The sequence below is a fragment of the Lissotriton helveticus genome, chromosome 10, assembly GCF_964261635.1.
Source record: "Lissotriton helveticus chromosome 10, aLisHel1.1, whole genome shotgun sequence".
NCBI lineage: Eukaryota > Metazoa > Chordata > Amphibia > Caudata > Salamandridae > Lissotriton > Lissotriton helveticus.
In genome coordinates, this window is record NC_136071.1 from 362,103,530 (window position 1) to 362,120,051 (window position 16,522).

The 16,522-nt window shown below is 45.3% G+C and overlaps 1 protein-coding gene across 1 annotated transcript in view; it reads left to right on the plus strand.

Moving 5' to 3' along the window:
• LOC144784018 (SCO-spondin-like) overlaps positions 1-16,522 on the plus strand; it is a 1,726,865-nt gene that overhangs the window by 578,367 nt on the left and 1,131,976 nt on the right. The gene's annotated exons all lie outside the window — the stretch shown is intronic.

Sequence of the window (16,522 nt, forward strand, 5' to 3'; positions counted from 1 at the left end):
GCCAATGTTTAACTTGTTTGCGAAATCTAAGATAGTTGGGTTCTTTTCGTGACTGAAGGGGGAGAGAGTTCCAAAGTGAAGGGGCTAGCCAGGCAAAGGAACGACCTCCCATTCTGGCTTTTCTGATTCTGGGCACTGAAAAAAGGTGTTGGTTGGATGAGCGCAAAGTGCGGGGGGGACAGTAGTGATGTACCAAAGATGTAAGATATGGTGGGGCTGACCCGTTGTTTATTTTGTGCATCATGCAGAGTGCTTTGAATTTCGAGCGATTTTCAATGCGAAGCCAGTGAAGTGTGCGGAGGGAGTTAGAGGTGGGGGCGGTATTGGGTAGTTTGCAGAGCAGTCGTGCCGCCATATTCTGAACAGTTTGAAGTTTTCGGGTTACCTCTTTGCTGGCGCCCAGGAGAAAAATGTTACTGTAGTCCAGTCTAGAAGTGATTAGAGCCTGGACAACAGTTTTCTGGGTATACACAGGCAGCATCCAGATGATCTTACGCAGCCATTTGATGATTGTGATGCAGATGGAAGACGTTTTGATCACATGGCTTTTCATGGATAGCTGATCGTCAAAGATCACTCCTAAGTTACGAGCTGATTTAGAGGGAGTGGGTGGAGTGCCCATTTGGGCGGGCCAGTGTTGGGGTCCCCAAAGAGTGGTATTATGTCCAAACAGAAGAAGTTCTGTTTTCCCCCCATTCAGTTGGAGTTTATTGTCCAACATCCAGGCTGCGATACTGCTCAGTCCTGAACAGAGGACGGATGAGGGGGCATGAGAGTCTGAGGAAAGGGAGTAGATGATCTGGGTGTCATCTGCGTAGGAGTAAATTGTGCGTCCAGCTTGCTCCGCAATGGACGCCAGAGGTCTGACGTATAAGTTGAAGAGCAAGGGGCTCAGGATGGAACCCTGTGGTACTCCATACGCAGATGTAAAGGTTTGGGAAGCAGATGAGGAAGAAAAAACTTGGAAGGTGCGGTTGGATAGGAAGCTAACAAGCCAGTTGAGAGCTGAGCCGGTTATGCCCGATGATCGAAGGGCATTAACAAGGATGGGATGGGAAACCGTGTCGAATGCGGCACTCAAATCCAGCAGGATGAGTGCCACGGTTTCCCCCTGTCGACTCGGAAACGGATGTTTTCCGAGACTCCCAGCAAGGTGGATTCTGTTGAGAAGCCGGCTCTAAAGCCTGACTGTGATGGATGTAAGATTCCTCTTTGCTCAACATGGGTGGAAAGTTGAGAGTTAATGTGCTTTTCTAAAATTTTAGAAAATACTGGGATAAGCGAGATGGGGCGAAAGTTAGCTAAAATGCTGGGATCAGCATTTGCCTTTTTTAGTAGAGGCATTATCATCGCATGTTTCCATGCGGAGGGTACCGTAGCTTCTCTTAGGGAGGAGTTTAGAAGCTCCATGATGAGTTCTAGGGAGGCGTTGTCCAGTTTTTTTAGAATTTGGGGGGGAATGGGGTCTAGTGGGGAACCAGATTTAATTTTACTGATGATATCAGAGAGGGTCTCGATATTGAGTGGATCCGATGTGTCGATCAGCTGAGTGATCGGAGGACAGGTACCAGATGTAAGCCTAGAGTCAAAGGAAGGCGTGGGTGGAGAGGAGGGGGGCGGCAAGGAATGACTGGGGCTGTTGTCATCTGGTATCTCTTGCTCGAGGGATGAGGTTGGAGCCGGTGAGTTGGGTAAAATAGGAAGGCGGGATGAAATTCCAAAATTGGAGTAGATGGTGTCAATTTTGGCGATGAAAAATTCAGCCAATGAATTGCATTGAGATGTATTAAGACAGGGAGCTTTGGGCTGGCAAAGTGCTCCCGAGAGTTTTTGCACTACCTTGAAGAGTGTCTTTGGGCGATTTTTTGCTTCAAGGATAGTGTGGTTAACATGTTCAGCTTTGCCAGCTTTACATAGGGAGTGGTATTTTTTTAAAGCGACTTTATAGCTTTGTTTAGAACATGAGTCATATTTTAAGCGCCATTTGCGCTCCAGATTTTTTCAAAAGGTTTTTTCTTTTTTTAAGGCTTCATTGAACCAGGGTGCAGGTGAGTGATGATAATTGTGCGATTGCATACGCAAAGGTAGGCATGCATCGGCAGCCTGTGTAAGCCAGATGTTTATGGCGGCAGACGTTGCAGTGCTAGTGTCTTCCATGAGAGGTCTAGTATTTTCGAGACGGGTGTTAAATTTGTTTAAGTCCAATTTATTCCAGTTTCTGGATAACTTGGGTTCTGCGGGGTTGGAGGAGTTGTTAAGTTGCTGACCTAGTTTGATAGTGAATGTCACCATGTAATGGTCAGACCATAGGATAGGTGAAGGAGCCTTACAGTCAATGGCCTCCAGATTAGAGAGGATGGGATCCAGAAGGTTCCCTGCTTTGTGCGTGGGGCCAGAGTTGTGTAAAGAAATGCTTAAAGCAGCCAAATCCTGTAAGAGGTTGCTGCTGATAGTACATGAGGGGTCATTCAGGTGCAGATTGAGGTCACCGATAATGGAAAAATTTGTTGAGGTCTGAATTAGTGGTGCTATATATTCGGGAAGGGAGGCTGCCCAGGGATTCGCTGGGCCCGGGGGGCGGTAGATCAGTAGCCCAGAGAAGGTAAAGTTGGGGGAGAGCGAGAGCTTAAACAGACCGGCCTCACAGTTAGGCATTGCAGAGTCTTCCCATTTGCAGGAGTGTAGTCTGTTATAGATTATGGCTATACCTCCACCTTCTTTCTTTGGTCTATTTTTCCCCACATAGGTGTAGTTGTCGGGGAGAGCGGCCGCAATATCTGGGCCAGAGTGATCTTTTACCCATGTCTCTGTGAGAAAGAGGGCTGCGGGTTTCTCCGAGACAAGAAGAACGAAAATTTCTCTTCTATGTTTGCCTAGTGATCTGCAGTTAAGGCTGATCAGCATCCTGGTTTGGGTCTGGTCCGCAACCATAGGTTTGGGACATACGGGAGGGAAGGTTGTGGTGGCTATGTTGATTGTAGAAGGGAGGGAGGTAAGGGGAAGCAGGCAAGTCTGGCAGGTACATGGGGCACAATGAGGGTTCAGGATAGTGCAGTGGGCATGCTGAGATGGCATGAGTCTAAGGAGGACTTCCCTAGAGTAGATGTAAGATGGTCCTGACGGGAGAGGGCCAGGGGGTATAGTCCCAAGTCCCGACCCGTCGCGGACGGGCGCAGACGGGCTCGCCTTAGGCGCGCCTTCTTTTCCATCAGTCCTCCTGGTCCTGTTCCCTTGTTTATCTAGTACCCTTGTTTGCCTGTTACTAATCCTTTTTATCCTGGTCACCTTGGTCCATGTAGTTCTGATCTTAGTTCTGGTACTTCTTTGTCTGGCATTCATGTATCAGGCCTTCTGGTGCTAATTCTACTGGCTTTGATTTCCGTAACCCTCCTAGTCCCAGGTCCTTCTGTCCCACCCTACCCGTACTAGTGCTCCTGGTCTCCTGATTTGCCTATTCTGCCTTTTTGTTGTCCATCCAACCATGGGCCCCTCCACCATGGTCCTTCTAGCAATGGTCATATTGGGTCTGGTCTTTCTAATCCCTCTGGCACTGGTCCTCCTAATGCCTATGTTGTTGGCCACCCTGGCTCATGTAGTTCTTGTCGCCCTGGTTTGGGATTCCCTCATCCTGGTACCATCGGACCTAGACTACCTCATCATTCTTAATCCCATAATCATTCTAATCTAGGGTCTCAAGATTCTGCTAGCCCTATCCCTTTCTGGTTGTGGTCTTCCAGGTCCTGGTTCATTTGATGCTGGATCCTTGATTCCCCCTCATCATATGTCTGTGGTCTTGGCCCACCTGTCTCTGGTCCCTCTTTCCATTGGCTTCTTGGTACTTGCCCTTTTTGGTCTGTCTACTTGGGTCTGTTACTCCAGGTCCTGGTTGTCCTTGTCCCTCTGGTTCTGGTCAGTGTGCACAGGCCCTCATAGCCCTCCTTGTCATTATGGTCCAGATCCTTCTGTTCCTTCTAATGCTGGTCCTTCCGTTTCCATCAGTCCCTTGTCCACTGAGTACAGATCCCCCTGTTTCACATTCTCGTGGCCCTCCTGATCCTTCTCACCTTGGTCCCGCTCCCCCAAGTGTTGTTTTCCATCGTCCTATCCCTTATCGTCTATTGGTTCCTCATCCCCTCTGGCTTTGGTTACTCTGGTCCTGATCGATTAGATATGCCCAGGCATTGTTTTTCTTGTCTGGATCCTCATTCTCTGGTCATCCTAGCCCTCTTGGTGTTCTAACTCTTGGACCCTATTTTCCTACTTTTTATTCCTCCTGCTACTACTTCTTCCTACCCCAGCCCCCTTCAACAATGATTTTAAAAAGGTACACCCTCTAAGCCTGTCACCCAAGATCATTTTTTTGGTTTCCTGAATTCTCTTGATGAGACAGCACTGTCAAGTACAGAATTGAGGGCCCAGTAGAGACAGTACCTTGCCGACCAAAAAAACATTGCCTCTTCATATTAAAAATCAAAACTACACTTCCCAAGTTGCATCGTGCAGGTGGCTAAAATGCCATTCTGGCCTAATGGGCCAGTCATGACATGAGATCAAAAAGCATCAATGCCCTAAACATAATCTGCTGGATTAATAGAATGAAAAATGTGTTAATTCACAGGCAGCAGAGTGAACTCCTCCTGTGAATTACCCAGATGCATTACTTAACCGTCTCCTGCTTTCACTTCCCCCTACCACAGATGCCTCATTGCAGTGTCTCATTCAATTTACCTCCTGTTCATGCCTCTAAGCACTATGCCCCCTAACACCATTTACCTACTGTATGTGTTCCTCTCTCTAGGTCCCAGATACCACCTTTCTGTCTGAATTCACTGTTTACTGCTCCTGTTGACTTTTCCTGTGTTGCCATATTTGAAATACTAAGCTAGCACAATTTCCCTTAAACAGAAGCCTAAAGCTAGCACACGGTCTTTCATAAAAAGACCCAAAAGAGCCCAGCCCGTAAGTATCATCAAAAGGAGCATGATGAACATTAGAAAAACAATGTAGTCTGATGAGAGACTTTAATGTAAGATGCTTTAAAACTATACTCAATATTCTTTGCTGACAGCTTATTTTGGGGACGGTCTTCATGCAGTTATCTACCCTCAGGTTTTCAGCTAATAGATGCCAATTTCGTCACAGAGTTTTCCTGATGCTTTGATGGCCTTTTGGGTAATTCTTAATGAAATGCAAAGTATCTTGATTATCTTGTGATGACCTAATTTTAGGTTGGATGGTCTCAATGCATTTAATTTTTGCAATTTCATGCATGGTTTTTCTGAGTTGGTCCGAGCAGTAGCCACAATGTTTGAGACTGGTTGAGGATTAGTAGGTACCGAGGGGCAGATTTACAGTAACGGGCGCATCCCTGCATGTCAGCAGGGATGCGGCAGTTATTGTGCGTCACGGCAGACACCTCTTATGCCACCATGGATGCACCGCATTTACAATGTGGTGCACCATGGGGCAAGAATAGACAGATGCGTGACTCATCTGCTGCCCTAAAGGTGACGCATTGCTCCAGCAAGGCTCGGGTGCCCCATGCCTAACATGCTGCGTCAATCCTTACTCCTGCTTCAAGCAGGTGCAGCTTTTTGACCAAGCATGGCCTTAAAAGTGACTGAGTGAAATCTTGTAGACTTTACTCAGCCACTTTTAGGAGGCGTTCCTGCGCCGGAACGCCCACATGTGGCGCAGGGCTTTACAACGTGACGCAGATGCGTCACGTTGTAAATACCCTGCAGCATGGCGCTGGCTTTGCACCGCCGCTGTGTCACAAAAGTGACACAATGGCGGCGCAAATGTGGCGTACGGGGCTTGTAAATCTGACCCTAAATGTATCTTACATGCTTATACTCTTCCTTCACAGACCATCAGAAATCTGGCCCCTCAGAAAAGATTGCATTCCTGAACGTTCTAGATAGCCTGGGCTCACACGATCCATATACTAGCAGCTCTCATGTACAATATCTGTGGCATTCTGTCAGACCATCGCCACTGCTCGGGACCGTGACTATACACTTGATCTTACCTTGAATTGTCTGTATTTTATTTACGTAACTGTAGAACTATGACATATGCCCAATAGTGCTTTTATTGAGGTTCCCCTTTAAGTTTTATGACCAATTTTACCTTGTGTATCATTTTAATATCTAGTCAGATCTACTACTACTACTACTAATAATAATAATGATAATAATAATACTTTATTGCATTATTTAAAAAGAAACTACCAATAATAATCACCATTATGCCTCACTCTATCACCGTCTAATTTCTCCCCTCACATCACATTTTATCACGTTTCCTCTACTGACTTCTATATTTTGCCACAAATACAGCAACTCCTTTATGCAAAACACTCACGGATGCAAATAACCTATGCTGTATCCAAACATTAACCATCTTTTAAAGGTTTAAGCTTCAAAATGGGAATGTGGGTTTTCTTCAGTAGAATTGCTGAAGGGTTATGGGCAGTAGCCTAGGCCTCAATCACCCTATATTTATGGGGATTATTAAGCACATTAGTAATAAATGATGATATCCTTACTTCAGACATCTAATAAAAAACAACTTAATACCCAAACTCAATAAAGTGTTTTCAGCATCCTGCCGAAAATAAAGAAAGAATAGATACAGGCAAAATGAAAAAGGCCTCCATGCTTTTACTATTGTTATCCATCCATGACCCTTACCCCCTCTCCCTCACATCCTTATTACCCATTATTATCCAAGATCCTCTTCCTCCCATGGCCTGCTAAGGCATCCTTCTCTCTGCTTCAGGAGCAGTGACCTCTGTTCATTCCTTTAATACTATGTTACTTTACCTAGAGCAAAGCATCTGCTGCCATATAAGTCATCCCCCATTACTCTTCATGCTTGCACTTGGTCAGAATAATTTTTAACAGGGTTATTTGTGGTCATTGTATACAGAAAACATTGCACCTCTTGAAAATATAAAAAATATATCAAATCTATGTTTAAACAACACCTGAAGTCTAACCTGGTGTATAATGGAGAGTTGCACACCTGCTATGTGGAACTGGGCTTATATGTTAATAAAAATTGTGTGCCTGTGAGGATCTCAGCAGTCATATCTCTTTTTTATTTTTTATTTCTTTATTAAGGTAGAGATCACGAATACAAAATACAGCATATAACTTATCATCACGCTGTTGTGGGGTTACAAGAGCAGTGTAGATATTCTTTTCATACAAGAAAATACAAAAGAAACAGTAAGTATTAAGTAGGGCAGAAAAGAGAAAAGGCATGTACAAAAACCTGGTCTGGCCATTAATCAACAACATAATAAACTCTCAATAAATCAAGTGTTTTGTACATTATAAAATGGTAAAGAAAGACAATTGTGAATATTAAACAAGGGACAAAGAATGTCAGGATTAATCAATCTTCTGCCTGCATATATGCTCTGACCGGTCCCCATATTTGCTGCCCCAGAGCCTTTTTCCGCCTTCCCTTAATAGCATACAAATTATATTCCATATTATAAGTAAATAAAAACCGAGTTCGCCAGGCTTCAAATGAGGGGGGGGGGGGTCAGTTTGTAACCAACAAGAGGCAATACAGAGTCTTAGAACCGCTGTTGCCAAAAATATCAGATAATCGGTGTTATCCATGGGCTCGATTCGGACACCCCCAATGTCAGTACCTAGCAAAATTTGCATTAAAGATAACTGAAGAGGAGTACTCAGAATCTCAGATAGGAACTTATTTACATGTCCAAACAACTCCCCTAATTTTACACACGTGCCAAATATATGCATTACATCCGCCTGATGGGCACCGCATCTGAAACATTTTCCTTCTGGGTCTCCCCCCCACTTTGAGATTTTGTCTTGAGTACGATACAGATAAAACAAGGTTTTATAATGTTGCGTTACTAGGTTAGCAGACATAAGTATTCGTCCGAATAGTTCTATTGACCTCTCAAGCGGAATTACTTGACTTCCTAACCTACTCTCCCATTTACACACTAGTGCTTCCAAGTTGTTAGGCATAGCCTTTATCATTAGATTATAAAGTACTCCGATCCGAGCACCTTTCTTATTAGCCTCAATAAGTGGGTTAGGTGTCGTGCTTATATTAATTTTCATTAGGTACTCACGGATTTGCAAATATTTAAAAATTGTGTAGTTGGGAGTTGATATTGCTCCTTTAACTGGCTGAATGACTTTAAGCCATCCCCTGTATACAAATCCCCAACTGTGATTAAGCCTCTTGTTCGCCAACTCACCACTATCCTATCCCAGCATATACTGGGGTGGAAAATCGGGGCAGTCAATGGGGTATATAAAGAGGTCTTTTCAATTTTATAGTAATTTTTAATTACCTTCCAGACTTTAAAGGCAGCAGCCACCACCTTAAATCTGGTACGTTTGTAATAGTTCCATTCCGTATTAAGAAAAAGACGATTCCTGGCTTCCGAGCCCTTTAACAAGCCATATATTGATGCTGCAATGCTCGTTCCATAGGTCCTACCCCGGTAAGCCGGATATTCATACGGGAGAGCATGCAGACATAATAATATAAAAGAAAGTCAGGTACCGACCAACCTCCAACAGCCCTTGGCAATACCATATATTTTTTTGCACGTCGCTGCTTTCCCCGAGCCCATAAAAATGTCATACAGATCACCTGGAGTTGTGCAATATATGTCAGGGGGATCTCTAACGGCATACATCGATAGAAGTATAAAATCATAGGTAATACCATCATTTCTAAAGTGTTACACCTGCCTACAAGCGTTAAATGAAGACATTCGAATTGATCCAGTTGTTTGCGAATCCCGCTAAGTAATTTCAGCCAATTAGATTCTACCGTAGCCGCAGGCGAGGCCTTGATCTGTACCCCTAAATATGTAACCTCTGTTAGAACCCGGGTATCTAAGAAATACTTAATATTTACACATAATATCTGGGTCTTAGCAGTATTTCATTTATACCCGGATACTGAGCCGTATACCACTGCCAAATGTTCGATCTCAGGCATTGCCGAGGCCGGTCTTGGAGAGAGCACGGCTACATCATCGGCATAAGCTAGTGCCCGATACTGTTGTTGTTGTATCCTAACTGGAGGTATCCGAGGGCTCTTCTCCATCATTTCTAAGAACGGCTCTATGTAAAGGGCAAATAGCAATGGGGAACAAGGACATCCTTGCCTTGTCCCCCTTTGTATTGAAACTATTGCTGATTGTAGCCCCATTACAGAGATCCGCGTGCAAGGTTGTTGGTACAGTGTCTGTATTGATTTACATATTTTGGTCCGAACCCTCGAGCCTTCATCAAGTCCCATAAGAAGGCCCACGACACTTGGTCGAAAGCCTTCTCGGCATCCAACAATATTAAACTCAGCGGGACTCCCAAGCCATTTGCATGATCTATTAAGGCAATCACCCGATTAACATGGTCAGTTGTACCACGTTTGGGAATAAACCCATGCTGGTATACAGAGACCAAGGAAGATATCACATCTGAAAGCCTTGTCGCCAATATTTTCGAATAAATTTTCCCGTCGGTGTTCAACAGCGAAATAGGCCGGTATGAGGCTGGTTGATCTGCGGGTTTCCCTTCTTTCTAAAAACCACTATGCTGGCCTCATCCCACGTTTTAGGGTAATTTCCAATCTGCGCAAGCCTAAATGTGGCTAGCATATCATGCTTCAAGACTTGAAAAAATGTTTTGTAAATCTCTAACAGAAGCTTGTCAGGTCCCGCTGCCTTGCCTAGTGAGAGTGCATTAATTGCTGCTTCGAGTTCAGACATCGTTATTGGAGCCTCTAATTCAGTTACTGTCTCGCTATCCAAATTTTGCGCAGAGAGTTGTCCTAGCAAATCTGTGGCTTTACTACTATCATAATCATCTCTGGCATATAACCGAGTATAAAATTGTCTAAAAACTTCTATGTTTTTTAACTCGGTTTCTACTGTTTGCCCGGCCGCATTTTTTATGTTTTTAATCCGCTGCGCGACTTCCCTAGTTCTCATTCTCTGGGCCAGGCACCTGCCACTTGCCTCCCCATACTCATAAAAAAACTGACGCTTAGAGGCGTAGGTTTTTGCCGTCCCCTTACTCCAGTGGTAGTTTACCTTTGCCTTGCATCGGGTCACCTCTGCTGCTGAGTCCTGAATGTCCCTATTTAAACATATATCTTGGACCAACCGCTCTTCGACCTTTCCTAACTCATTATATAGCTCCTGTAGCTTGGCATGTGAATGTTTTTGCGTATATAACCCAAAACTGAGGACCTCCCCTCTGAAAGCCGCCTTAAACGTATCCCAAACTATCTCCCCCTCGGTACTCCCCCTATTATGATTGAAAAACTCTGCAATCCATTCACTCATATACTCTTGAAACTTTGTATCTAACAGTACCTTGCGGTCAAACGTAAATTCCCAGGGCTTTCTAGGAGGACACATTGTCTGAATGGAGAGGACTACAGGGCTGTGATCGGAGGTGGCACGAGGATATACTTGTATTTTTGCACCATGAAGTAAACTTTGAGGCACCAAAAAATAGTCCAAGCGCACCATTTTTTGGTGAGGTGCCGAAAAAAAAGTATAACCCGGGTTACCATTCCTAAGATAAGACCAGGCATCAATCAATCCATGTGAGATAAGGAGGGCCTGTAATGATCTATATACTTTAGGTTTCCTGCCTACATAAAGGTATTCTTCATTGCCTAATGAATCTGGTTGGAGATTGATGTTTAAATCCCCACAAACTATTACTGGGGTGGGCAAGGTTGCTAGTTCAGCATTAAGATGTTCTAGGACAGCTGATTCATCAAAGTTAGATCCATAAATGGAGCACAACGTACATTTCAAGGTATCAAAAATGCATTCTGTAATTACCCGTTTATTTATTTATTTAAATTCTTATAGCGCGCCTGAATCAGCCCCGAAGGGGTATCTCCGCGCGTAGCTTTTGTAAGGGTTGAGAGACATATTAGGGGATGTCAGTATAGGAAAACAGAAGTAAATTAATCTAGGGTGAATAGGTATGTTTTTAATTTTTTCCTAAAAGAAAGGAGATTAGGAGTTTGTCTCAGCTGTGGAGGCAGGGAGTTCCACAGCAGGGGGCCCTTAAGTGAGGGTGCCCGGCCTCCCTGTCTTGCTCTGGTTACTCTGGGCACCTGCATCAACATGGTGTTACTGGAGCGCAAAGCACGTCCAGGAGAGTAGAGGACAAAAATGTCTTTTAGGTATTTGGGACCGGACCCATAAATACACTTATGCATTAGGCAACAAAGTTTGAAATTAACGCGTTGTCTCACCGGGAGCCAGTGAAGGTGAGAGAGAAGAGGACGCGACGGGGTTCGGGGGAGGGCATTCAAGATGAGTCTTGCTGCAGTATTCTGCACCACCTGCAGTCTGCACAGTTGTTCTTGATTGGCAGAGATGAGTAGACCATTACAATAGTCTACCCGTCCGAGAACTAGTGCTTGTACCAGCGTTTTCCTGTGGATGTCGGGCAGGAAGGGGAAAATGCGCCGTAGGAGTCCAATTACTCGGAAACACGTTCCCGTGACTTGACTGACATGATCTTTTAATATCAGTGTTTGGTCTAGGCGTACTCCCAGATTTTTTATGGTCTGTTTTGGCACAGGGACAGGTCCTAGCTCAAGTGGCCACCAGTCCAGGGACCAGAGCAGGGTGGCCCCTCCAAACAACATGACTTCAGTTTTAGTCACATTGCATTGGAGGAAGTTCTGGGCCATCCAACCTGCCACAGCTCTCATACCATTTTGAAAAGATTGCATGACTGCGGGTGTGATGGTTTGGAAGGGAAACAACAGCTGGGTGTCATCAGCGTAGGAGATTGGGGAGAACCCGTAAGATCTTATGATGTCCGCCAAGGGGGCCACATATACGTTGAATAACGTGGGGCTCAGGCACTACCACCACTGTCCTCCAAGACTCGCCCGGAGCCAATAACATGCTTTCTAGCTAATATAGCGACCCCTCAGGTCGTAGTAGTTTGCTTAGTGCATACTGAAACATTATAACCAAGTTCAGACAAAACCTTCCGCTTAGCCCATGGTATATGCGTCTCTTGGAGACATATAATATTACAGTTCAGCCACTGCAATTCCCTAGCCACCCGTTGTCTTTTATTTATAGCATTGAGACCCCTAACATTCAATGTACCTATTCTCAGCATTCTAGCTGCCATTCCATAATCTCAAAGTAGCCAACATACCCTTCCTCCACTGCCCTGCCCTGCCCTCCACACATACACAGTAAACACAAAAATGCACTTGTGATCTCCTTTTATATTTAACCCCCACCCACTCAGGTTGTCAGCAGTCATATCTCAAAGAAAAAAAATATGAAACTCAAATTCATTAGACATTTTAAAAGATTTGTTGGCAATGGATTTATTTCACATGAGGAATCGGTTGGGATTATACTCTGTGGGTTTGCAAGATACTAAGATCCTTGTCATACCTGGGAATAGCAGTCCTTGATCAATTTTTCTATTACATTTCCTGCTCCAGTTCCATCTTTCTTACATTCTGGTATCCCATTAAGTGGAGGTTAGATCTATATGAACAGCTTTCCATCTTCTCATGCTTAAGTTTTAATTGTGCTATTTCCTTCACTAGTTGTGGAGATTGCTCCAGAACTCTAACCAGCATATCATCAGTATTGAAATCTCTTTATCCTAACTCCTTCATTCTCACCAAAAGTTATGAAGACATTTCCTTGATTTTATTCATTTGTAGGGAGCTTGTGCCACCATTTCTACCTGAAATTGTTTCAGCTTAGCTACTTCATTTGGAACACATTCTTATAATTTCAAAATCATGTTCGTCTGTCCGGCTGCATTCATTAGGGTATTCAAACTGTTAGGAAATGCCTCTTTTTAAATAATCACCCCCAACGTTTTGGACTGTTGCTGCTGGTTTTCCTACTCTGGTGGTGCACTGAGGCCTGTGAACCAGATTGCTGTGCCAGTGTTCTAAACCCTTATAAATGCATGTTAAATTGGCTACCTCCAATTGACATAAGCTCACTTACCCATGAGTCTGTAGTATATGTTGCCAAGGGTGCCCAGGGCATCTAAGTTAGAGTGCCCACCCAGGGCCACCCTGCATGTAACAAATCACAAAGTGACTCCCAGCCTGCCAGTTTAGCATGGAAGAGCAGTTTTAAACTGCTATTTCGACTTTGCCATTTAAACCACTGGCAAAGCTTCTACTTCCCTTAAAAATATATATGGGGAGCAGTATATAATTAAGTGGGAAATGTATTTTAATATGTCACTACAGTAAACCTCCAAATTGTCGTTTTTACTGGGGAAACGTTAGTAGTCCCATTGTTGCAGACTGACATCTCAGACCTGCTAACTTCTAAATCAGACTAGTAATATGGGCATTTCAAGGTATCAAATTAATTTCAGCATTAAACCTGACTTGATGCCCAAGTCAAATTATTGTCACTTTTAAGTAAAGGCAACCTTTAGAAAGTTGCCACTCTGTTGCCAATTTTATCTGGTGGCCTTTTGCAATTACTGCCCACCAAACAGCTTCTGCCCTCCTGGGGAGTAGTGTGAATGACTCACAGGCTCATGAGCAATCAATGCCTGCCACAGTGGAAGGTATTACCTCCCCTTGCAGGAAGCCACAGAGGGTGTTATCCGAAAAGGTGAGCTTCAAAGGGGAAGCCACCTTTGGTCGGCAAACTGTGATCATGCGCGAGTAGGACCACCCTTTTGTTCAGGTAGATGGGCTGGCGGCAGGAACAGAGAGGAGAAAACAGTTGCCAAACTGTTTTTTTCATAGTCTTGTAGATTCTGCTCATCGTGGTGTCTAAACGTTGGTAAAACTATGATCTATTTATATAAATTGATGTTGGGTTTCTTTTGTGTTGTGTGACTTTCTTATTCTGTTGTTTGGTGCCGTAAAATGTTTTACACTAGTTCCTTCGTTTAAGCCTTGCTGCTCGAAGCTACAGATACCCAGGGTTGAGTAAGAGGTTTTACAAGCGAGCGGGACTGGACCTAAAATTGTTTTGTGAGTGTATTTCACGGTGAGGTAATGCAACCACACAATATGATATGCCAGAATCCTCACACAATTTGCTGCACCCACTTTTTCCATAGCTGCAATCATTGACTGTGCCTGCTGAGTAACACATCTTTACTACTCTACCTGGATTGGGAATAGGTTGTCTAATTTGTCTGAGGGAGCCATGGGGAATCAGAGTCTTACTCCTCTCTAGTGTTTGAATACATTAAGGTTCTGGGACCTTCATATCTGAAACAATAGAAAAAGCTCAGCACCTCGTTGATTTTGTATTTGCCAAGCAGGGGGTACAGAAGCCTCGATGCCTGGAGTCCCAGCCAAAGGTACGAACATATTATTTTGTAGACAAGGGGGAGAGAGTTCTCTACTACTTTTGCACTCTACTGATAAAGGGCTAAACCCAGAAACACATGTCTAGTGATAAGAGCACTACCTGCCCCAACTTTGGCAAAAAACTACAGCAACTTTGAAGTAAGCATACTGCATTTACCAGAATACAATGGGGTGAACTGTGCTGTGATTAGAGGCAGTGTGCTCCCTCCCCCCTTATATGATTTTTTCGGATCTTGGGCTGGTATCAGTGTCATTTTTCTTGTGGAGCATTCTGCTCGCCCAAATCTATCACCTCCTCAGAATCAGATAGTACAACATGGTCTATAGTTATGGTGGTTGCCCTCCTATGTATTTTATTTGACAAGCTAGAAAGTTCAAATCTTGATCACCCAAACAAATTTTTGGTATTAGTCCCTAATTGCAAGTAGCACCCTGCTCCCTACTCATAGTGTTCTCTGTGTTTGATTCAGCAGACTTTTTTGTTGATTATTTTTGGACTCCCCTTCATAAACAGAGGAGCCTCCCTAAATGCTTCTCCCCCGCCTTATTTTCCTAATGCAGCCCCCTTTTTTGTGTTCCTGGGTGTTATAGGCAAATTTTGCCCCTTCATTTGATTTCAGTTGGCTTTAAAATCTCAACAATGAGTATTCTATGATAGGGCCTAAGAAACTGGTCGACACTCATGCAGAGCTCAGGCCAATCTAAAGGGCTGTCCTTGAGGTAAATCGTTCTTACAATAACAGCTCCCTGAGGACACTAGGGGTGGGCGGTGAACTGCGCTCCCCTAGCGGAGTTTGCTGAGTTTTTCCAACTTGGGGCTCTGCTGGCAGCGCAGAGTTCGGTAAAAAGCTTTGATTTTGCAGAGTGGCGAAGTTTGCCCCCGCCGCCCCCCTCATCTCATCTTCTGAAGAGAAGGATATCTTGATAGGCAAACCTTTGCTGGTGGAGGGCCTCCTCCACCCTGTGGGCCAGCACCTGCCCCGGCCACAGGATGCTGGCCTCCCGAAACTAGCCATCCCGCATTAGGGTCTCCAAGGTAGGAGCGGGGCGTGCAAGGCCCTGATAAGGGAAGAATGGAGAAGCAACAACCACCTCACACAAGCTGCTGCAGGAGCTGAGGTTTCTACCTACCAATGGGAAGCGATTCCAAGCTTTGCTTGGGCAAGCAAAATTCTAAAGGTTTTGAAGGGCGTGCCACTTGACCAGCATGTTTGGAAGTCCTAGTTGCACAGAGACCCAGAGCTGGACGGGGCCACCCTCATAGCTCTTCTGCTGCGGTGACCTCTGCCCTCACCTAGAGATCTACAGTCCTCACTCGGAGCTCCTCTGCCCTCATCCCCCTTCTATACCCTCACCTGGCCCTCCCCTGCCCTCACAAGGAGCTCCTCTACGTTCACTCGGAGCTCCTCTGCCCTCATCCCCCTTCTATACCCACACCCGGCCCTCCTCTGCCCTCACACAAAGCTCCTCTGCATTCGCTCGGAGCTTCTCTGCCTTCACTCGGTTCTCCTCTGCTTTCACTCAACGCTCCTCTGCCCTCACTCATACCTCCTCTTCCAAAATCAGACCTCCCCTCCATCACTACCTTCCCTCCACTCCTGCACCAAGCTCCCGAGGTGCTACTGCTGAAAGGGCCCCTGACCCCATCCCCTGCATCACTGAAGCCACTCTCAGAGCGATGGTCCTTCTTCCAGCCAGCTGTGCCACATGAGCAGGTAAGTGCCCAGCGATGAGCCCTGGCAGCATGGGGCAGGGGAGGTGGCACTGGGGCTCTAGTGGCACTGGCAAGAGTAGGGTACATTGGGTTGGGCCACTAAGGCGCTTGGGGTGCCTGGGGTCCTGGGGAGAGCTGGGGGCCATTGGGGTAAGGTGCTAGGCGTGCCAGGGGCCCTGAAGATGCGGGGTCTCCAGGGAGCTGGGGCCACTGGGATACTTAGAAGCCCTTTGTTGGTTCCTGGGAGGAGAAGTCATGAACACAGGGGTGCTTGGGGCCCCGTGAGTTGGCTACAATAACAGAAGGACCATGCGGTTGCACTCTCTTGACCACATGGACAAAGGCCGGCCAAATGCAGTCCACCTGCTAACTGGACAGTGTGTCTCCTTGCGTCTGAGGTGTCAGTCAGGCCTCTTGTTACAGGAGCTC